Source organism: Cetorhinus maximus, chromosome 14 (assembly GCF_964194155.1).
Source record: "Cetorhinus maximus chromosome 14, sCetMax3.hap1.1, whole genome shotgun sequence".
NCBI classification, from domain to species: domain Eukaryota; kingdom Metazoa; phylum Chordata; class Chondrichthyes; order Lamniformes; family Cetorhinidae; genus Cetorhinus; species Cetorhinus maximus.
In genome coordinates, this window is record NC_135892.1 from 61599410 (window position 1) to 61623747 (window position 24338).

The following is a 24338-nucleotide window of genomic DNA, read 5'->3' on the forward strand; positions in this document are numbered from 1 at the left end:
TGTGAAATTTTTATAACAGAGGAGCCAGAAGAAACAGAGTCAGATGTTTAATTCTTACACAATTTAAAAATGAGTAAAACAGAGCCAGTCTATGTGACAGTAGAAGTCAACAGAAAATCCCTTCGAATGGAGGCGGATACACGGAGGTGCACGATAGTCATAGGAGAACACACGTTTAAGTATCTGATTGGAGGAGGCCACTCACTAAAGCTGGAAAACTCGGATGCCAGGCTGAAGACTGGTGAAAATATGCGAGGTTCCATTACAATATGGAGGCCAGTGTACTTACCTACCCCTGATAATGGTAGCAGGGGAGGGTCCAACTCTACTTGGTGGGAACTGGCTGAATGAAATAAAATTAGAGTGGACTGAGATTTTCCAACTCAGAATGAAAGATCTACAAGAATTACTACAGAAATATGCCTCTGTGTTCAGGGAAGAGCTCAGGAAGAATCAGGGACTGCAAGCTAAAATCCACGTGGATCCCGGAGCAACCCCCAGATATTTGAAGGTGAGGCCAGTCCCCTCTGCATTACGAGAAAAAGAGAATATTGAATTTGACAGACTGGAAAGGTTGGGAGTCTTACAACCTGTACAATTTCCCAAATGGGCAGCGCCAATGTTTCCAGTTCTAAAACCTGATATGCGGTGTCTACAAGCTGACTGTTAACAAAGTAGCCAGACTTGATAGGCACCATATACCAGAAATTGATGAATTGCACTCCAAGCTGGCAGGGGAACTGCATATACGAAACTCAACATGACCCACGCTTATCAGCATGTTGAGCGAGAAAAGGCCTCTTGGGATTTTGTGACTATCAACAGACATAGGGGGTTATTCCAGTATACCGGGTTACCTTTCGGAGTCTCATTGGCTTGTACCATATTCCAAAGAGCTGTGGAACATTTTCTCCAAGGTCTACCCCATGTGGTGGTTTATCTCGATGATGTTCTAGTAACAGGACTAACTGATGAAGAACATCTGGCTAACTTGGAAAAGGTATTGAAGCGTTTCTCACAAGCCAGAGTATATTTGAAAAGGGAAAACTGGATCTTCCAAGCAAAAGATGTGGTTTACCTGGGTCATAGGGTCAACTCGCAGAGGCTTCACCCAGTAGAAGACAAGGTGAGAGCTATTCATGAGGCGCCAGCACCGAAAAATACCACAGAACTCAAGTCCTTCTTGGGAATGGTTAACTGCTCCGGTCGGTTTCTCCCAAATTTGTCGACAGTACTGGCTTCATTATATGGGTTACTCAAGAGAAACCACAGGTGGACTTGGAAAGCCCCACAACAACAGGCTTTTACGGCAGTAAAGCAGTTACTACATTCATCGGCCCTGTTGGTACATTTCGACCCAAAGAAACAATTGATTCTAACATGTGATGCATCCCTTTACAGAGTAGGGGTAGTACTCTCCAACTGGATGATGGATGGCTCCAAGTGGCCCATTGGCTATGGTTAAGAGCACTTAGTGAGGCAGAACGAAGATACTCACAAATAGAAAAAGAAGGCTTATCCACTGTATTTGGCATTAAGAAATTCCACCAATACATTCATGGTCGCCAATTCACCATAGTATCCGACCACAAGCCACTACTAGGCTTGTTTGGGGAAGATAAGGCAATACCCCTAATCTCCTCGGCATGCATCCAAAGGTGGGTGCTGAATCTAGCTGCTAACGAATATACTTTTATCCACCGGCCGCGAAGCCAAACTGCCAATACCAATGCGCTGAGCCAATTACCCCTGAGGGACAGCAATGTGAATGTCCCCTTCCCTCAGGAACTTGCCTTGTTATTAAATTTTTTGGATTCATCACCAGTGAATGCCAAACAGATCAGAGAATGGACCAACCGCGATCCAGTTTTGTCTCACATCAGGGAACAAGTCTTGCAGGGATGGTCAAACGAGCCAAAGTCAGACAAAATGAAGCCCTATTTTAACAGGGGATATAAGCTCACCTGCCAGGATAGCAACTTTCTGTGGGGAATGAGAGTCATTGTGCCTCCCAGAATTGCATAGCGCTCACCCAGGCATTTGTAAAATGAAAATGTTGGTGCACAGCTACTTGTAGTGCCCAGGTATGGACACTGAAACTGAAAACATGGTCAACAGCTGGATGCAGTGCCAACAGCTGCAGAAATTGCCTCCTTCTGCTCCAATGCATTCTTGGGAATGGCCAGGAAGGCCATGGGTCCACCTCCACGTTGACTACGTGGGACCTTTTCTGGGCACAATGTTCTCCTTACTTATTGACTCCCACACCAAATGGATGGTTGTTTACTAGGTGTGATCATCTACATCTGCCGCCACCATAGGCAAATTGTGACAGAGTTTTGTGATACACGGTTTACCAGAGGTAATAGTGTCTGACAGTGGAACAGTATTCACTAACGGGGACCTCCAAAAATTTACAACTATCAACAGCGTAACCCATGTCAAGACCTCGCCATACCACCCTGCATCCAATGGGTTGGCTGAGAGGGCAGTCCAGACCTTCAAGGCCTGAATGGAAAAAACTAGAGGGGGACTTTAGCAACAAAGTTATCAAGCTCCCTGCTCAGTTACAGAACTACGCCACATACGACCACTGGTTTTGCCACCACAGAGCTATTAATGAAGAGACGTTTCAGGACACGGTTACGCCTTATAAGGCCAAATTTGGGCCCAAATGGCTATCAGGTGAAGTCAGTGCAGTGACAGGACCCCTGTTCTACCATATATCGGTTGAAGGCCGGTTAATCAGGAGGCATATAGCTCACCTCAGGAAACGGGATACAGATCCACAATAAAAGGTGCACCAAGCATTCCCGTTGGAGTCTACACCACAGGCAGAAGGAACTCCACTTGCTTTGGAAGTACCTGCAGAACCCATTGAACCTGAGAGAGTTGAAGAGACAAATTTGCAGGTTCCTACTAGGGAGCCTAGTGGACAGATAACTCCTGAGAGGGAGAAGTCAGGTGACCACAAGTTTCATTCACTACCTCTTTGATAATGAAGCAGCTTATGCCTAGTTGCGGCAAGACCTAGGGCAGGATTTTGAGGTCGTTGGTCAGGTGCGGTGGGTGGGCCCAGGAGTGGCCAGGAAATGGTCTGCCACCTGCAATCGGACCCGATTATAGTTTCATGCTGGAGGACCAATTAAGGCCCACCCAGTGTGAAATACGGCTCTGTACTGGTCGGGCAAGGCCAAGCAGGTGCGGGGGCCTGTTGGCCACCGGGTCCAATGGTGACCCGTTGGCTGGTTTAAAATCAGCCCAGGTAGCCCCTGGAAGGCTACCATGGAAAGACGTCTCCTCTGCATTCCAAAACCAAAGCTATGGAGTCGAGTGCAGCTGGACACGACAGGCAGGAGGGCAGGTTGGGTGGGCACTCGCCACCACCCCCCGCCACCATTCTCCCCTTCTCCGACGAGTGCCTTGCCATCCCCCGGAGGAGATGGCTGCCAGGAGGGACACCCTTGCCCCAGAGGTGGGAGGAGAAGGAGGCCATCACATCTCACCAAGAGGGCACAGGAGGAGGTGGCACCAATGGTAAGCAGCCATGGTGTGGTGCGGCACACATGGGTGCAGTGCCAGAAGAGCTTCAATGACCTGCTGCGTTCAGGAAATGTGAGTACTGTGTTGGCATGGGTCAGTGTGCAGAAGTGTAAAGGTGTGGCCGTCCCCTCCCCGTGGACCTCAGGGGTGCTAGAATCTGAGTGCCAACTGTCAATGACGCTGGAGCTGACCAAGGGGATGAGCCCTGGCTGTGTGGACTGAGTGCCTTGCGGCTGGAGGGTCACGACTCACATGTTCCCTGGGAGGTGTTCCTCAGCTGAGGTTGGCCAGGCTGCAATGGCACTGTAGGTATAGAGTGGATTAATCATGCTGCTCTGTTCTCTCAGCAGAGGATAAGCCATGGCACGAGCTGGCACAAAAGAGGAGTTGAGGAATGGGGCATATCAGCCATAATCTTATTAAATGGCAGGCAGGCTTGAGGGGCTGAATGGCCTACTCCTGCTCTTATTTATCATGTTCTTATAACCAGGCAGAAAGGGCACATACAGGTGGAGGCAGCCCAATCTCCTGCAGCTCAGCAGTTCGAGCAAGACGCCCTGGAGCTCGAGAGCCAGCATGCTCCCCATGCCACTCGGTGTGGAGAGGCTGGGGTGCCAGATGAAATTAAGAGTGCAGTGCACAGAGCTGAGAGTTTCGGACTGTGCAACCATTCTGGTGTAGTGTTTGCATTGATGTGAGCCTCGAGCCTGGAGTCCCCATTGACCATTGGAAGACGATGGCACCATGATGCAGATCTCATTGTCTCACCAAGGTGCCTGGCATGCACAGTGACAGTGTGATGACTTTATCTAATGACATGTCCTTGTTCTCCCTTTTAGGTTCACCAGCAGGCGTTCATTCTGCAGACCCTGAAGGGCCACCCCTGACCCCGGAGGACCACTGAGCTTCTGTTGCACCTGCTCTCTGAAGCAGGTACCAGCGCAGATACCAACCCCTTGGAGGGCATTAGAGTGGCGGCTAGTATCTTGGTGTGCATCGGTGAGGGCACTTCACACTCACTTGAGGTGCAGGCAGAGGCAGAGAATGCTCAGGGCGCTAGCAGATGGAGGACTGCTGGAGACCAGGACGATGCTCAGTCGAAGGCTGATGATGAGCTGCTGGAGCCGTCCATTAGGTGGCAGATGCTGGATATCCAGCAAGATGTGCGGGAGGATCTGGCAGAGATCCATGAGAGTTTGCGTGCCATGGTCTCTGTTATGGAGGAGTCCATGCAGAGCATCAGCACTGCGTTGACCCTCATCGCCGAGCGTGCTGCCTCCCCCATTGAGAGTGGTGACTCTCATGGAGAAGCAGCTCCAGGAACAGAATCCAGGGTTTTTGGGGCTGCGCCTGGACCTGCAAACCCTCACACAGGCACTGAGCTCAGGTGGTCAGTGTCAGTGTGGGAAATGGATGAGGCACCCACTATCCCAGCTCGGTGCCTGTCCATTAATGATGAGAAGCGAGGTCCAGAGCAGCAGCTCCTCCGCTCCTCTGCCAGTTACTGTGGCAACTGATGAGGCTGTAATGACTCTGGGCAGATGCCAGCCATGGCACTGGCCTCTCCCTCCCAGGCAGGGCCAGCACAGGTTCCACTGGCCAGAGGATGACCGCCGAGGTCATCAAGACGAACAGGACAGCACAGTCAGCAGGCTGTCTCCAATGCCGGTGCCAGTGAGTGAGGGGTGGGTGGGGTGGCTGCGGGTCAGAGCCCCTTGTGTCTGTGCCTCTCTTCCCACAGGTTCCCTCCCTGCCTCGAAACTGCTTTGGGACATCTAGCCTCATCTCCCTTATGCCCCTCTCTTCCTCTTCAGAGGCCACCAGCAGAGACCACAATCCCCGTTACCAGGGTAATGGAAGTCTGTCTGATACCTGGAATGGTCCACACAGTTTGAATCTTCCGGGGCTTTACAGATACCAAGAAGTCCTGAAATGAAGCCTGAAAATGCTAAGAATGAAGCCTCGAACAAAGATGAAGCTGCTGAGTGCTGATGAGTCACCAGCAGCAAACTATCTACCAAACTCCTCACTACTCACACTGACAATGCTGCTGACCCCTTTTATCCCACCCATTGGATGAGGTTTTTGAAAATGTCAGCTGGCCACCTGCCCATTTTGCCCGTGCAATGAGCACGAAATCGCATGGGCAATGAAAAACCGCTGTCAATTTGTCAATTGGACTGTTAATGACCTTAAGTGGCCTGTTAATTAATGGCGGGCACGGCTCCAGCACCCACACATGCCCACTGAGTGAAATATCGCACGAGTACACGATGACGTTAGGTTGCTAGCCTGATGTCATTGCACGCTATTTTTCACCCAATCAGGTTAGGCGTGTGCCCACCTGTGGGACGTAAAATTCTGGCCCTAGAAAACATCCAGGCTTGGGCTGATAAGAGGCAAGTAACATTCACACATCACATATGTGTCAGGCAATGATCATCTCCAACAAATTACTAACTACCTCCCTTTGACATTTAATATTATCATCAAATTCCCCACCATCAGTATCCTGGGTTGACCATTGACCAGAAAGTTAACTTTAACAGTCATATAAATACTGTGGTGACAAAAGGACGTTAGAGATTGAGTGTTCTGCAGCCAGTGACTCACGTCTCAACTCCCTAAAGTCTTTCCACTAGCTACAAAGCACAAGTCAAGAGTGTGATGGAATACACTCCAGTTACCTTGTAGTTACCAATACCAGCTTAATCACTCACTCCCTCCCCAACCAGAGCAATGTGGCTACATTATGTACTACCTACAAGATCAAGATGCACTGCAGAAAATTGCAAGGCTTCAACAAAAACATCTCCCAAGTTACATCATGAACTACCAAGAAGGACCTTCGTGTCAGTTGCATTCATTTTTTACAGTACTATTGTTCTTGTCCAAACTAGCAATGGGGTATAGTGAAGAATTCCTTTTTTTTAAAAGTTCCATATGTAACTTTTTCTTCTCATTCAGTTTAATGCTGATAGAGCAAAATATAAACAGTTCACTTAAATATTCATCCAACAGTGCTAAAATTCACTCTGCTGGACCAGATACAGTTAATATTCATGATGCATGTAAACACCATGAAGCCTGAAGACTACAGTGAAGGAGTTACAGCAAAAACTTGTATTTATATAGTGCCTGTAAAATAATAAAGTGTCCAAAGGTGCTTCACAGGGCCATTATAAGACAAAATATAACACCAAGCCACGTGAGGATATATTAGGTCAGATGACCAAAAGCTTAGTCAAAGAGATGGTTTTGAGAAGTGTTTTAAAGCAAGAAAGTGAGTTAGAGAGGCGGAGAGGTGGACAGAGGGAATTACAGAGCTTAGGTTCTAGGCAACTGAAGTCTCATCCAAAAATGGTGAATCGATTAAAATTGATGATGCTCAGGAGGCCAAAATTAAAGGAGCACAGATATCTTGGAGGATTGTGGGCTGGAGGAGATTACAGAGATGGGGAGGGGTGAGGCCATGGAAGAATTTGAAAACAAAGATGAGAATCTTAAAATCAAGGCATTGCTTGTCCAGGAGCCAATTTAGGACAGTGAACATAGAGGTGATAGGTGAATGAGACTTGCTGCCAGTTAAAACACAGGCAGGAGAGATTTGGATTGCCTCAAGTTTACTGAGGGTAGAATGTGGGAGACCAGCCAGGAATGTGCTGGAGGAGTCAACCCTAGAGATAAAAAAGGGATGAATGAGGGTTTCAGCAGCAGATGAGCTGAGCCAGGGGCAAAGTTGGGTCGTGCTACAGAGTTGGAAATAAGTGGTCTTAGTAATGGTGCGAGTACCTGGTTGGGAGCTCACCCCGGGGTCAAATGTGAAACCACGGCTTTAAACAAACTTGTTTAATCTCAGACTGGAGTTAGCAACTAGGGAATGGAGTTTGGAGCAGGGGCTAAAAACAATAGCTTCAGTCTTCCCAACATTTCATTGGAAGAAATTTCTGCTCATCCAGCACTGGATGTCAGATAAGCAGTCTGATAATTTAGCAACAGCGGAGGAGTTGAGAAAGGCAGCGGGGAGGTAGAGCTGCGAGTTGTCAGTGCACATGTGAAAACTACTGCTGTATTTGAATGTTGTTGCCGAAGGGGCAGCATGTAGATAAGAAGCAGGGAATAAATGGCTGGGATTTTACCAGTCCTCTGGGGACAGGCTGGGAAGCAGAGGGACTGGTAAAATGGCAGCGGAAGTCTCAAAAGGGAAGCCCAAAATCTGACTGCCACGAGGTATTTTGGAAAGGAGCAATGACAGCGGCTCGGCCACTGGCCGACCTGTGGCGAACAGCCGGTTAATCCAATTAACAGGTTGACTAATGGCTATTTTACCCACCTGTTGGCATTCTACCAGCATTGGCATAGCCCCACACTGAGTGGGGAGACAACCAAGTACATCAAGGGGCAGGAGAGGGACACGCTTTCTGAATGCTCGATCAATGGCCCATGGAGGGGTCCTGCCCTTGCCCTACCTGTGACCCAATATTGCCACTAGAAGCTTCACTCATCCAATTGGCAGGACCTGCCAAGGTGCCCTCTCCTTCTCCTTGCAGCTTTAACAGCAGCCATCACTATTGGTGGTGCTGTCGAGGCTGCTGAGCTGCCAGCCCTCTGATTGGACTGACAGCTCAGGGAGGCAGGAAGCCTGGTAGTTCCGATAGCCTCTTAATTAACCACTGCTGGTGAAAACCCCTCCACGGTCTCTCTGTTCGTCCGCATATACTCAGGACCCACACCTGCTCCCGGCGGTGGGACCCATATTTGCTCCTGGTGTTGGGACCCTCAGGGTGCCGGTAAAATTCCAACCAACATGCTCACATCAATTAAATTAAATTAAAAATTTAGTGCCAGTTAAAATAGTGGAGAGAAGGAATTGATGTGAGCATGTTGGTTGGAATCATCTCACTTATTTCATGTAGGGGGTGGGCTGGAGCAGGTGCATCCTAAGTCATCCTTTTACATCTTGAATTGATTTACAGGATTTGTGTGTGAACAGTGATCCCAGAATTCCACTCAGCTCACACCTGCTAGGATCCTACACCTGCTGACAGTAGGCCTGGATTCTGTTCTGGGCCTGCTGATATCCCCAGAGAATTTTTTAAAAAAACAAGGTAATTGATCCCAGAGGAATCAGTTATTTTTAAACTTGCTGCCCCTTTGTTCCCTGGTAGGAATTATTATTTTTATACCTTCAGCCCAGTAAGTGCCCTGAGCAGCAGGATGTGACTTTGAGTTCAGCCTCCTTAGCAGGTGAACACATTGAGTATGCACCTTATTTCTGGGAGTTTGGAGCAGGGTCACTGGTTGACCAAAACAGCAGGCAGAAATTCTGCCTAGTCACATTCCATGTAGCTCAGAAGCATCAACAGAATTTTAGATTGTAGTGCCACCATTCCCCTAAGTTTTTATCGGAACATGGCACCATTCACAAGCTCAGGGTGTCCCAAAGCACTTTACTGCCAATGAAGTACCTTTGATATGTAATGTTTACACAGTTGTAATGTAGGAAATGCAGCTGTAATTGGTTTAACACCTAACACTTCACCCAATAGACAGCAGCTCCAACAGCTGGAGCACTCCCTCAATAAAGGGACTGGAATGTCAATCTAGATCCTGTGCTCTAGACCCTGGAGTAGGACTTGAATCCACAACTTTTCACTCAGAAGGGAGCTTGCTTCAAATAGAACCATGGGTATAAAAGCTTAAAATAAATGATTACATACTGAGGCACAAAGTATTCCTCGACACAAGTACACTAAGAAATGGGTGAATTTTCATCTTTAACCCTTCTCAAGGCAGAGCTATATGCATCAGGAGAATAGATCAGAATTTCAAGCATGCATTACTGCATGACTTCCTGCTGAAGTAGAAACTGGTGAATTTACAATTCTATCCTTACATTTCTGGGCTGGGATTTTCAATACTGGGTCAATTAGAGGTGCCGCTGGTTCAGTTCCAGGACTTGACACTACATTACATCAATAGAAATGATCAAATTGGCCTGGGCGCAGGTTCAAGGCCCCATATGCAGTACCGAAAGTGGCCTGAAGGTGGGACATAGTCACCGAGGGCTCTTTGAAAAGACAAGCAGCAGCCATGACTGGGCCTGCCGCTTGCTGTGGAGAGGCTACCCATGGAGATGAATGGGATCGGGCTGGCACTACCTGGTGACTCCCTGGAGGTCCTCACTGAGGCTATGCTGAGAGGCAGCAGATTTTCTTCCCGGTCTCAGGTTGAGAAACACCAACTACCCCCAGGAGACCAGAAGTGCAAGTCAGAGGTGATAGAGGAGGTGAACAGTCATGGCATGACCACAGGGACGTGAGTCAAATGTTGCAAGTGCTTCAATAACCTCATAAGATTTGGAAAGGTGACTGGCGAGCGGCGACAGGGCGACAGGCTTCTAATGCTGTACTCAGCAGCATGCACATAAGCTTAGCAGACTGCATGCCTACAGTGCTCCCTAACATATTGTCAGAGTGGGTGCTCAGTCACATCACTGAGATGTTAATCACCCATTCATGTGGGGCAAAACTGAGCAGGGGACATCACTGAGGAGCACAACAGCTTATGGCAATGTCATGCGGTTCGAGTTGAGGGAAGGCAGTTTACTCATGCATCAATCTCCCCTCATCCTTCAGGAGAAGTGTATGCATAATACCCAGGAGATGTCATGAACAGGAGGTAGAGTGCTGGACATGCAGCAACTCACAGGCATGGAGGAGGCAACATTGGACATTGTGTAGGTGCCATCGCAGCAGGCCTTGGGATAGCATGCTCGGAAGCTGAGAAGAACAGGGTTGTTTGATAGCTCTAACCTCAGGTGAAGGGCATGGAGGACACTCCTGCTGTGGCTCATAAACTGCAGTCTTCTCTGGGCTTGGTTGTGCTGCTGTATGTTCTGTGTTGTCCGAGTTCTCATCACCTTCTTCTTTTTGTCTCTCCTACAGTGCCTGCAGCCTTGATCGTGCAAATAGAGCCAACACAAATGTCACCGGCTCCCTCGGTGGGGGGACAGTCCACAGAGCCTGCCCCATACATCAGACCTTTGAACCATCCCCAGCACAAAACACCTGCCTCAATGAGGCCACAATCTAGATTAGAGCATGCAGAACATCACCAGTGAGCAGCAGGAAAGCAGAAGCTGAGTCAGCTGTGGGAAGTCCCCTTCAGAGAATGCAGGACATCCCCGACCATGCCCCACAGGACAAATATGCTGGACCTCAGGTGTCACAGACAAGGGGGGGTCTTTCTGGAGTGCCAGAGGTAGATGAGTTCTTGATTGTTGGAGATGCCTGAGGCATCGTGGAGTCATGGGAAAACAATGGAGGAGTCCATGCAGCACATGTTCTTTGTCATGGCGGAGAGATTTGAGAGCATGAGCATCTCCATGGAAAAAGTGGTCATCTTCTTGGAGAGCCATTTGCAACACCACTCTGGGTGAGTGCAGGAGCAGGGCACTGATATGCACAGAAAGCATGAGACTCTCTGTTGTATGGAATGCTCAGTGCCCTCTGGGCCTCTCTCTCAAAATGGATGCATTGCCATGCCCTCCAGGATAGAACATCCATGACCTGCCTGATGGCGTGATGAGCTGCTGACTGTGAAATGCCACCCAGGTTTGTGGCTGGCCACTGGAATGACCCAGATGCGTAAAAATTCAGGGCAACAGTGACCTTGATGGCTGCAGATAGACTTCTGTGTGTTAATAGATTTTGGCAGGGACCAAGAAAAAAGCTAAGGAGGAAATGTGAGGCTTAGACTTGTGGCAATTGGCAGGTCTGTGAGGTAACGCAATGGTGCTGGTAGAAACCTCATGTTTCATGGGTGGCAATGGGATTATCCAGATTAGTGTGATGGCTGCAAAACTTGTCTCAGTAGTTCAAATTCAGATTGGGAGCAATGTGACATAACCCTGGGAGCCACTCAGGTGAAGCATTAACGAATTAGTGTGGCCCTTGTGGCCATGCCAACATGCTGATCACTGCGAGGCCACAATGGTGTCAGTGGTCTCCCTCCACTGCGTGGGCACTGGGCTCCTCTGCAGCGCCCCTTCACCCTCCCCTTCCTCCCTGGCTTCCTTTAATTCCTACTCCCCATCATCCATCAAGGAAGAGTGGTGTATCATTCCCTACTTCTCATACAGCTCCAGGCCTCAGCACACGGACATCACAATATGAGACACCCTGGCAGACTTGTACTGGAGGACATCACACGATTAGTCAAGGTAACAGAAACGCATCTTCAAAATGGCTATCTGGTCAATGCAGGCTTGTGTAAGTAGATGACTGTGGGCGTAGCATCTTCTGCTTCCATGCCTGGGTACTGGATGGGAATCAGGAGCCATATTTTCAGAGGATAATCCTTATCCCCAAGCAGCAACTCACAGAGTTTATGTTGTCCTGCAGAGGTATTGTGCCAGTGACTCTTACAGGATGATGGAATCATGATAGCTGCCCAGGAACCAAGCTAGTCCAGCATTTGTTGCCCATCCCTAATTGCCCTTGAGAAGGCAGTGGTGAGCTGCCTTCTTGAACTGATTCAGGCCATGTGGTGTAGGTATACCCACAGCGCTGTTAGGGGTGGAATTCCAGGATTTTGACCCAGCGACAGTGAAGGAGCAGTGATATATTTCCAAGTCAGGATGGTGAGTGACTTGGAGGGGAACTTCCAGGCGGTGGTGTTCCCATCTATCTGCTGCCCTTGTCCTTTTAGATGGCACTGGTTTGGAAGATGCTGTTGAAGGAACCTTGGTGAGTTGCTGCAGTACATCTTGGAGATGGTACACACTACTGCCACTGTGCTTCGGTGGTCGAGGGAGGGAGTGTTTAATGTGGTGGATGGGATGCCAATGAAGCGGGCCTCATTGGTGTCAAGCTCCTTGAGTGTTGCTGGAGCTGCACTCATCCAGGCAAGTGGAGAATATTCCATCACATTCCTGACTTGAGCCTTGTAGATGGTGGATAGGTTTTGGGGAGTCAGGACGTGAGTTACTCACCACAGAATTCCCAGCCCCTGAGCTACTCTTGTAGCCACAGTATTTATATGACTGATCTAATTCAGTTTCTGGTCAATGGTGACCCCAGGGTGTTGATAGGGGGGGGGGTCACCAATGGTAAAGAAACTGAATGTCAAAGGGAGGTGGCTCGATTCCCTCTTGTTGGTGATGGTCATTGCCTGGAGCATGTGTGCCACAAATGTTACTTGCCATTTATCACCTTAAAATTGTCCAGGGCTTGCTGCGTTTGGACGTGGATCACTTCAGTGTTTGAGGAGTTGCGAATGGTGCTGAACATTGTGCAATATTCAGCGAACATCCCCACTTCTGACGTTATGATGGAAGGACGGTCATTGATGAAGCAGCTGAAGATGGTTGGGCCGAGGACACTACCCTGAGGAACCCCTGCAATGATGTCCTGGGACTGAAATGGTTGTCCTCCAACAGCCACAATCATCTTCTTTTGTGCAAAGTATGACTCCAACCAGTGGAGAGTTTTCCCCTTGATTCCTGTTGACTCCAGTTTTTCTCCTTGATGTCAAGGGCAGTCACCTTCACCTCACTTCTTGAGTTCAGCTCATTTGTCCATGTATGGACAAAGGCTGTAATGAAGTCAGGAGCGAGTGGCCCTGGCAGAACCCAAACTGAGCATCAGTGAGCAGGTTACTGCTTAGTAATTGTCGCCTGCTGGCAGTGTCAAAGACACCTTCCATCACTTTTTTGATGATCAAAAGTAGACTGATGGAGCGGTAATTAGCCAGGTTTACTTTCTCCTGCTTTCTGTTGACGAACCTGGCTGGCTGGTCCATCAGTGCTTTGATGACTATGTGCATACAATTGATGATCCCCTGGACGTGGGCAAAGGACATTGCCCTATGTGCTTGCACTGGCCTCAGTCTCAAAATGGATGCATTCCCGTGCCCTCTGGAATGCAGCATCCATGACTTGCCTGATGGCGTGATGAGCTGCTGACTACGAAATGCCACCCAGATCCGTGGTTGACCCCTGGAATTCAGGGCACAGTGACCTTGATGGCTGCAGGTTTGCAATGGGAGCTATGAGGCATCAGTTCACTGTGTAACATAACTCAAATCTCAGAGACAATCTGCCCAGATAGGCATAGTTTCTTTCAGCAGTGGCACTGCATCATCTGCAGGTAACTGACTTTTGGGCAATGCACCCGTGTATTGGGCAGCGCCCTCTCCTTGAAATCCCTCGATGTGCTCCTCCAGCCTCCCTCTGAGCAGGAGGATGCCTCTCCTGAGGCTCCTCCTTGATGCTATATCCAATGTCAGAGTTTCCTGTTCCCATGCCCAGTTCCTGAGCTGCCAGTGGTTTGTACAGTAAGGCTTTCTCTGCCACCCTCTGCTGCCCATGTGAAGCTGGCTCTCTCAGGACTCCAACCTCTCACTAATGAGAAATATCTTCTTCTCAGCACCAGCAGTAGCTTAATAGGCATTTAATCGGAGGTGTGGGGATTTCAGACGTGACAACCCCCTCCCACTGAATATTAAATCATGATCCGGAGGTGACAAAATTCAGTGCTTCCTTCTTGGAACGCAATTTTTAAATAGCATCTGCACTCATCCCCTGCCCCCACTTGATTGAAAATCCAGATCCTGGTATCTGGTGGCTGATCTTAACTCTTCACACTGGGCATCTGTGGGTCAACTGCTTGTTTACACTGGGTGACAGTGGGTCATCTGCTTGTTTATGCTGGGAGACAGTGGGTCATCTGCTTGTTTATGCTGGGAGACAGTGGGTCATCTGCTTGTTTATGCTGGGTGGCAGTTGGTCAACTGCTTGTTTACAGTGGGTGACAGTTGGTCATCTACTTGTTTACGCTGGGTGACAGTGGGTCGACTACTTATTTACACTGGGTGACAGTGGGTCGACTACTTATTTACACTGGGTGACAGTGGGTCGACTACTTATTTACACTGGGTGACAGTGGGTCGACTACTTATTTACACTGGGTGACAGTGGGTCGACTACTTATTTACACTGGGTGACAGTGGGTCGAATACTTATTTACACTGGGTGACAGTGGGTCGACTACTTATTTACACTGGGTGACAGTGGGTCGAATACTTATTTACACTGGGTGACAGTGGGTCGACTACTTATTTTCACTGGGTGACAGAAGGTCGACTATTTGTTTACACTGGGTTACAGTGGGACAACTGCATGTTTTCACTGGGTGACAGTGGGTCGTCTACTTGTTTACATTGGGTGACAGTGGGTCGAGTATAAAAACAGAATTACCTGGAAAAACTCAGCAGGTCTGACAGCATCGGCGGAGAAGAAAAGAGTTGACGTTTCGAGTCCTCATGACCCTTCAACAGAACTCAAGTGGGTTGAGTACTTGTTTTATACCATGCAGCAGTGGGTCAACTGCTTGCTTACACTGGGTGACCGTGGGTTGACTACTTGTTTGCAGTGAGCAGCAGTAAGTTGACTGCTTGTTTACACTGGGTGACAGTGGGTCGATTGCCTGTTTACACTGGGTGGCAGTAGATCGACTACTTGTTTACGCTGGGTGACAGTGGGTTGACTGCTTGTTTACTGTGAAGAGGGAACGAGGGAACCTTTCATTTTCTACCTTTCCTCAGAAAGAAGAGCGGCTGCCTTGGTAGGTAAGACCGGGTGAATATTTCTTCTGCCCTTAATATTCTCTAAACTAGAGGGAGTAAAAGTAAAGGGAGTAACTTAAGGGTAAGTCATGGCAGGGCAGCTTGGGCAAGTGGAATGCTCCTCCTGTGCAATGTGGGAATTCCAGTGTCCAGGATGACCTCATGTTCAGGACATTTCTCCAGCTGCAGGTACTCGAAATTGTGTTTCGGAGCTGAAGCTGCAGCTGGAGTCACTGTGGAGCAGTCGCAAGGATGAGATCTTACGTGGATAGCATGTACAGTGAGGCGGTCACACCACATGTAAAGAGTGCACAGTCAGAAAGGGAATGGGTGACCACCTGTAGACAGAGTAAAAGTACTAGGCAGGTAGTGCAGGAGACCCCAGGTCCATCTCAATCTCTAACAGATTTTCCAGTGGCAATGGTTTCCCGGGGAATGCAAGAAGAGCCAAGTCCGTGGCACCACGGGTGGCTCAACTGCAGGGGGAGGGGGGGTGAGAAAAAAGAGTGGGAGAGCAATCATGATAGGGGATTCTATCATAAAAGGTATAGATCGGCATTTCTGCAGCCAGACGTGACACCAGGATGGTAGGTTGCCTTCCTGGTTCCAGGGTCAAGGATATCATTGAGTGGCAACAGGACGTTCTAAAGGGGGAGAACGAACAGCCAGAGGTTGTGGTCCATTTTGGTACCAATGACATAGATAAAAAAGAGGGATGAGGTCCTGAAAGCAAAATATAGGGAGCTTGGAAATAAATTAAAAAGCAGGACCTCAAAGGTAGTAATCTCAGGATTACTCCCGGTGCCACATGCTAGCAAGATCAAGAATAGGAGAATAGATCAGATGAATGCATGGCTGAAGAGGTGGTGTAGGAGGGAGGGATTTAGATTCCTGAGGCATTGGGACTGATTTTGGGGAAGATGGGACCTGTACAAGCTGGTTGCACCCCATCAGGACCGGGACCAAATTCCTCGCAGGGGTATTCGCGAGTACTATGGGCGGTGGGGGGTTAAACTAGAGTGGCAGGGGGATGGGAACCTGAGTGGGGAAACACAAGAGAGCAAAACAAAAATAGGAATGAAAGACAGAAAAGCAGGAAGCAAAAGTAGAAGGCAGTACAAGGGCTAGCAACAAATAGGACCATAGTACAAAAGAAGATTTGTAAAAATGTTAAAAAGACAAGTCTAAAGGCACTGTATCTGCATGCAAAGAGCATTTGTAATGGGGTAGATGAACTAACAGTGCTATAAGATGTAAATGGTTACAATATGATTGCAATTACAGGGCTATGGCTGTAGGGTGACCAAGGCTGAGAACTGAATAACCAAGGGTGTTCAATATTTAGGGACGATTAGCAAAAAGGGAAAGGAGATGGGGTGGCATTGTTAGTTAAGGATGAAATTAGTGCAATAGGGAGAGAGGATATTCTAAATGTAAAATCAGTCTAGGTGGAGCTAAGAAGCAACAAGGGGTGGAAAACGTTAGTGGGAGTTGTCTACAGGCTTCCAAACAGTAGTGGTAATGTAGGGAATGACATTAAACAGGAAATTAGAAATGCATGTAACAAAGGTGATTTTAATATATATATTTCGACTGGGGAAACCAAATTAGGAATAATACTGTGGCAGATGAATTACTGGAGTGTGTACGAGGTGGTTTTTTTAGACCAATACGTCGAGGAACCAACTAGGAAACAAGTTATCCTAGATTTGGCATAGTGCAATGAGAAGCAGTTAATTAATAACCTTGTTGTGTGTGGTCCTTTAGGGCTCAGTGACCATGACATGATAGAATTCTTCATTAGGATGGAAAGTGAAGTAGTCCGATCCAAAACTGGGTCCCAAATCTAAACAAAGGAAAATACGAAGATATGAGGTTGGCTAAGATAGATTGAGGAACTTCATTAAAAGGCATGACAGTAGATAGGCAACGGCTAATACTTAAGGAACTAATGTATGCATTGCAACATTTATATATTATTTTCTGGCACGAAAACACAACAGGAAAAGTGGCCCAACCATAGCTAACAGAAGAAATTAAGGATAGTATTAGATCCGAAGAGGAGTCATATAAAGTTGCTAGCAAAAGTAGCAAGCCTAGTATCAGTAGCAGGGAAAATGCTAGAGCCTATTATAAAGGATGTGATAACAGGGCACTTAGAAAATATCAATGGGATTAGACAAAGTCAACATGGATTTATGAAAGGGAAATCATGTTTGACAAACCTACTGGAGTTTTTAAGGATATAACGAGCAAAATAGAAAAGGGAGAACCAGTGGATGTGGTGATTTGGATTTTCAGAAAGCTCTTGATAAAGTCCCACCTAAGAGGTTAGTGTGCAAAATTAAAACACATGGGATTAGGGGTAATATATTGGCATGGATTGAGAATTGGTTAGCGGACAGGAAACAGAGAGTAGAAATAGATGGATCTTTTTTGGAGTGACAGGCAGTGACTAGTGGGGTGCTGCAGGGATCAATGCTTGGGCCCCAGCTATTCACAATATATATCAATGATTTGGATGAGGAAACCAAATGTAATATTTCCAGGTTTTCTGATGACATGAAATTTGGTGGGAATGTGAGTGGTGAGGAGGGTGTTAAAAGGCTTCAAGGAGATCTAGACAAGTTGAGTGAGTGGGTAAACACATGGCAGATGCAATATGACATGGATAAGTGTGAAGTTATCCACTTCAGTAGGAAAAACAGAATGGCAGAGTATTATTTAAATTGTGATAGATTGGGAAATGGTGATGTACAAAGGGAGCTGGGTGTCCTTGTACACCAATCACTGAAAGCAAGCATGCAGGTGCAGCAAGCAGTTAGGAAGGCAAATGGCATGTTGGCCTTCATTGTGAGAGGACTTGAGTGCAGGAGCAAAGATAGCTTACTGCAGCTGTACAGGGCCTTGTTGAGACCACACCTGGCGTATTGTGTGCAGGATATACCTGCCATAGAAAGATTGCAGCGAAGGTTCACCTGACGAATCAGTCTTGGGCTGAATCAGAATTGGGCCGACTAGGCCTGTAATCACTGGAGTTTACAAGAACGAGAGGGGATCTCATTGAAACATATAAAATTTTGACCGGGATGGACAAACTGGATGCAGGGATGATGTTTCCTCTGGCTGGGTAACAGTGAGTTGACTACTTGTCAACTGGTCGGCATAGAGTCATAGAATCATAGAGTTATGCAGCACAGAGACGCTTCAACCCATCATGTCCGTGCTGGCCATCAAGCAGCTATCTATTCTAATCCCATTTCCCGGCACTTGGCCCGTAGCCCTGTATGCTATGGTGTTTCAAGTGCTCATCTAAATACTTCTTAAATGTTTTGAGGGTTCCTGCCTCTACCACCCCTCAGGCAGTGTGTTCCAGATTCCAACCACCCTCTGGGTGAAAAAATGTTTCCTCAAATTTCCTCTAAACCTCCTGCCCCTTACCTTAAATCCATGCCCCCTGGTTATTGACACCTCCACTAAGGGGAAAAGTTTCTTCTTATCTACCCTATTTATGCCCCTCATAATTCTGTATACCTCTATAAGGTCTCCCCTCAGCCTCCTCTTCTGTAAGGAAAACAACCCTAGCCTATCCAGTCTCTCTTCATGGCTGAAATGCTCCATCCCAGGCAACATCCTGATGAATCTCCTCTGCACCCTCTCCAGTGCAATCATATCCTTCCTATAGTGCGGCGACCAGAACAGCCCTCAGTGCTCCAGCTGTGCCCTAACTAGTATTTTATACAGCTCTAACAGAACCCCCTTACTCTTATATTCTATGCCTCGGCTAATAAAGGCAAGTATCCCATATGCCTTCTTAACCACCTTATCTACCTGTGCTGCTGCCTTCAGGGATCTATGGACATGTATACCAAGGTCCCTCTGATCTTTTGTACTTCCTAATGTCCTACCATTCATTGTGTATTCCCTTGCTGTGTTAGTCCTCCCAAAGTGCATCACCTCACATTTCTCAGGATTAAATTCCATTTGCCACTGCTCTGCCCAATTTACCAGCCAATCTATAGCGAGCTGTAATCTAAGGCTTTCATCCTCACTATTTACGACACTACCAATGTTCATGTCATTTGCGAACTTACAGATCATACCTCTTATGTTCACATCTAAATTATTAATGTACACTACAAACAGTAAGGGTCCCAGCACCAATCCCTGTGGTACACCACTCATCACAGGCTTCCAATCACAAAAACAACCTTCGACCATCACCCTCTGCCACTAAGCCAATTTTGAATCCAATTTGCCAAATTGCCCTGGATCCCATGGGCTCTTACCTTCTTGATCATTCTCCCATGTGGGACCTTGTCAAAAGCTTTACTGAAGCCCATGTAGACTACATCAACTACACTCCCCTCATCTACACAATTAGGAACCTCCTCGAAAAATTCAATCAGATTTGTTAGACATGATCACCCCTGACAAAGCCATGCTAACTATCCCTGATTAATCCCTGCCTCTCCAAGTGGAGATTAATCCTGTCCTTCAGAATTTTTTCCAATAGTTTCACTACCACTGACGTTAGACTCACTGGCCTATAATTACCTGGTTTATCCCTTCTACCCTTCTTGATTAATGGTACCACATTCGCTGTCCTCCAGTCGTCTGGTACCTCTCCTGTGGCCAGAAAGGATTTGAAAATTAGTGTCAGAGCCCCTGCAATCCCTTCCCTTGCCTCACATGGGATACATCTCATCTGAGCCTGGGGATTTATCTGCTTTTAAGCCCGCTAAAACCATTAGTACCTCCTCCCTTTCAATGCTAATTTGTTCAAGTATATCACAGTTCCCCTCTCTGACTTCTACACCTACATCATCCTACCCCATAGTGAACACAGATGAAAAGTAATCATTCAAAACCTCACCTACGTCCTCCGGCTCCACGCAAAGATTGCTACTTTGGTCCCTAATGGGCCCAACTCTTTCCCTGGTTATCCTCTTGCCCTTAATATGTTTATAAAATGCCTTGGATGTTCTTTTACCTTGCCTGCCAGTGTTTTTTCATGCCCCCTCTTCTATCTCCTAATTACTTTTTTAAGTACCTTCCTACACTTTCTACACTTCTTAAGGGCTTCTGCTGTTTTCAGCCCTCTGTATCTGCCATCAGCCTTTTTTTTTCCTTATCCAATCCTCTATATCCCTTGACATCCAGGGTTCCCTGGACTTGTTGGTCTTACCCTTCACCTTTACGGGAACATGTTGGTCCTGAATTCTCACTATTTCCTTTTTGGATGACTCCTCGTGGTCTGATATAGACTTTCCTACAAGTAGCTGCTCCAAGTCCACTTTGGCCAGGTCCTGTCTTAACATATTGAAATAGGCCATCCCCCAATTCAGGACCTTTATTTCCGGTCGCTCTTTGCCCTTTTCCATAACTACCTTAAATCGACTACTTGGTACAGTGGACCTGATTTTCTATCCATTGAAGTCAATGGAAAGGAAAATCAAGCAAAGTGTGAAATGTTTGGTTGACCCCCTGCCGCCTCTTTCCTCCCCCAGTGGTAACAGTTATATTTGACTCTCTGCCACCCATTTCCTGGCTGAAGGTTAAACGTGACCCAGATTGTTAGGATGACAATTTCCTCTCACCCTAAGAGCTTCATGTCAAATGAGTTTGGTTAGAGTCAGCAGAATGCAATAACACATCATAACTTTTATTAAGTTTACAGTCTCACTCAAAAAGGATAGATTCTTTGTCAAATGCAAATTGTCACTTTGTTGCAGCATCAGAAATATTTGCAGGATGGGGTAAATATGTATCAGATCTCTATGAATCTTACCTCTGCTATACTTGTACTAAAAGTGATTGATGCAAGACATTTGATGCCAGCACTATTCATTCAGTAACACTGACATTCTCATCGTAATGAGCAGAAAATAGGCGACTTACCTACACAGTGAACAATTTAGATAATTAGGGTAATTTCAAGAGTATAATGAGGGCATAAAAATCACAGTAATTTTTTATCAAGTGCATAATTTAGTAGCGCGTGTCCACATTTGTAATATTATAAACACTAAACTGTTCATTGATCGTTATGTTATGAATTTGCATTTAGCCTGTGTAAAATCAAAGATTACAGCCATTACTCGCTGGTTTACTATCATTGGTTACATAATGCTTAAATACCCAGAAGAAACTAAAATTTCATGAAAGAAAACAAATTTTAAAATAGATTAATTATACTTGAATTTACTGCAACACGGCATCCTTCACTCAAAACATTTTGCCCACAAAGACCCTGAAAGTGCAAGTTGATAATGGTGCAGCAAAGGAAACAGCACCTGGGACCGGAGTGAACGAGGCAAGCAACAGGGCATCGCCTCAACAATCAGATTTAAGGATTGGGAAATGAACAATGAAGGAATTGAGAAGGAGGGTGTATTAAAATCAATGTCAAATCAGGTGCAAAAGAGGAAATAAACAGATAGAAAGGAAAATTGGATTAAGAGAGAAAGAGAGAAAAGGGCAGGTTTATCAGCCAGAATGTAAGCAGCCAGGTGGGCACTAAGACTCGCACCGCCAGCCGGCATTGCCAGTTTGCGGCACCATTCTGCCCCGGGTCATTTTCCCCAGAGTTGGGATTGGGATTGGCAGAACTACCAGCAGGCAGCCAATTAAGGGGAGTTAATGACTATTAAGACTTATTGTCAGAAGCTGACTGGAATTTTCCAGTTATACTTCAGGTTCCCCAGGGTGTTGGGGACTAGGCCAACTGCCGTTGCCAGGCTAAGGAGGGAGGGAGGTGTGTCAGCCCTCCAGGCAAGCTTGAGGCCCTTCCCACTCACCTAGCCACAGCTACAGCCTTAGGTTGCCCTGTGGAGAGGCTTCCCCTCCAGCTGCTGAGGCCATTTTTACTCTAAAACTTTTTGAATTTGCAGAGAATATCTCTTTCCTAAAATGCATGCTCTGATCTTTCTGAGTTGGTGGGTCTCTTATTGGCTCTCCTGCTTAGAGAGCCCACCCACCATCCTTAATTAGATTGCAAGCCAACCCTCTGGTCACTAATTGTCCAATTCAGGGAACATCACTGCTGGGTGACAATTCCCCACACAGTGCAGTGCCGGGTCCTTCATTTGACCACAATGTCGAAGTCAACCCAAGGAGACAGAAAGGAAAATCTCAGTATTGACAAGGACAGGTTTAGTGAGAGGTGGCATGGAGTTTTGGTCAATATGCTGTGGAATTTTAATTCCATACAGCAGGATCTTCAGCCAGAAGTCAGTCTGATTAACAGGCTTGATTTCCAGTCAGGCAGAAGTCAGGGTCCAATTTCTAACCAGGTGGGGCAGGTTGTGGGTGGAACAGTGTGGGGAGTCAACCCTGAAGGAAGTGGATGCATCCCTGACCCTGGTCGGGAGTTCTGTGTTTGGGAGTGGTCTGATATTGGCAGGGGGGTGATGGTATAGGTGGTGAAAGAAAGTTAGCTTGTTGGACTGGGGGGAGCACTCCTGTTACCCCTGGCCCATATGCAGTGCTGTAAAGACACTTACCTACAGCCTGAATCTATCCATGCCTCCCTTGATCTGACAGGTTCGTGGAAGCATGGGAAATTCAACCGGCCAGATTTAAATCTATAAAACAAGTTATGTCCGAGGATGCCAGCCTCATTAAACATTTAAATGGCCAGCCTGCCTTGTGAAATAATGTTGTCTGCCCATACCTTGTCCTGTTTCCATTAGTCCTGGATGTGGGTGGGATGGCGCCTGAAGAACAGTCATACGGACTCGAAACGTTAACTCAGTTTCTCTCTCCACAGTTGCTGCCAGACCTGCTAAGTTTTTCCAGCATTTTCTATTTTTATTTCAAATTTCCAGCACCAGCAGTATTTTGCTATTATCTAATGGGAGTGGGATGGGATCAGGTTGGTATTGGGTTTAAGAATTTTAAAATTTTAACATCTCAATCCTCATCCATCATTCTTTGCAGTTCAAATTGCCCTAAAGATAAGAAAAAAATAAATTTGACATTCTTAAAATCTCCCCAAAAAAATAACGCGACTGAGTGCCAGAGGGATTCATTGGCAGTTATTTACACTTATAGGGCAGAATTTTGCCTTTGGTGGGCAGGCTCGGCGGGGCAGGCAGGGGCGGCCGGGAAGCCAACTGCCACCCATGACCGGCACCACAATGCAATTTCACGCTGGCGGGCCGCTTAGCGCTGCTTATGCCAGGTGGGGGGGGTTGGGGGGTTGGGGGGGTGGGGGGGGTGGGGTTGATGAGAGTGTGAGCTGGCCAATCGCAAACTTCACACATGCGTGCGAGTGAGCGCTGCATAATCTCCCTGAGGTACGGAACTGCCTCAGGGAGATGAAGGGATATAAATAAAATTATTTTAAAAATAAAAACGTAATAAAACATGTCCCCTCATGTGACCCTGTCACATGAGCAGGGACATGTTATTAATGAAAAAGTGAAGTTTTTATTTTATATTTATTTGCTTTTGGAAACCTCATCCCGCCCGTGGATGAGGTTTCCAAAAAAATGCAAAGGCCACTTGGCTTTACCCCTGCCCGCCAACTGTTAAGTTGGACGGGCAGCAAAAACTTTACGTTAATTGATAACTTAATGGCCTTAACAGGCCTTTTAATAGTCGGCAGGCGAGCTGCTGGCTCTGGTGCGCGCCTGCCGACCAAACTATCACGTGACTGCACGTTGACGCCGACATCAACGCGCTTCATTTCACACTCGAGTGGGCCAGGGACCGCCCGCCCACCCGCCAAGCGAAAATTTCTGCCTATAATATTGATTAAGGGGCACTTAAGCTTGCATGACACAACTTAACTTTCTGTCACGGTTTTAATAGGCAAATACGTGAAGTTCATTAAAAAGTGCAGGTTAAGGGTGAGGCCCAGTTTTTGTGAAGCCAATCGCAGAGCAGTGCAAGTTGGATGGCAAGTTTTGGATACTCATATTTAACCATCATCTGGTCCTCTGCTGAAGTTGCAGTTCCATTCACCCATAACTAACAGTGAGTGCCATTAGCCTCACCATTGTTTTAGCATTTTTGATCCCGATTGTCAGTTTTCAGTGAAGTACTCGTAGGTCATCTGTGAAATAAGATGGGGTGAAGAGGCCCTTTGCCAAAACCTCACCCTTAAAAATGGCCACCTAATTTCCTTCCTGTGACCCTGACATGACCCTGATCTGTTCGCC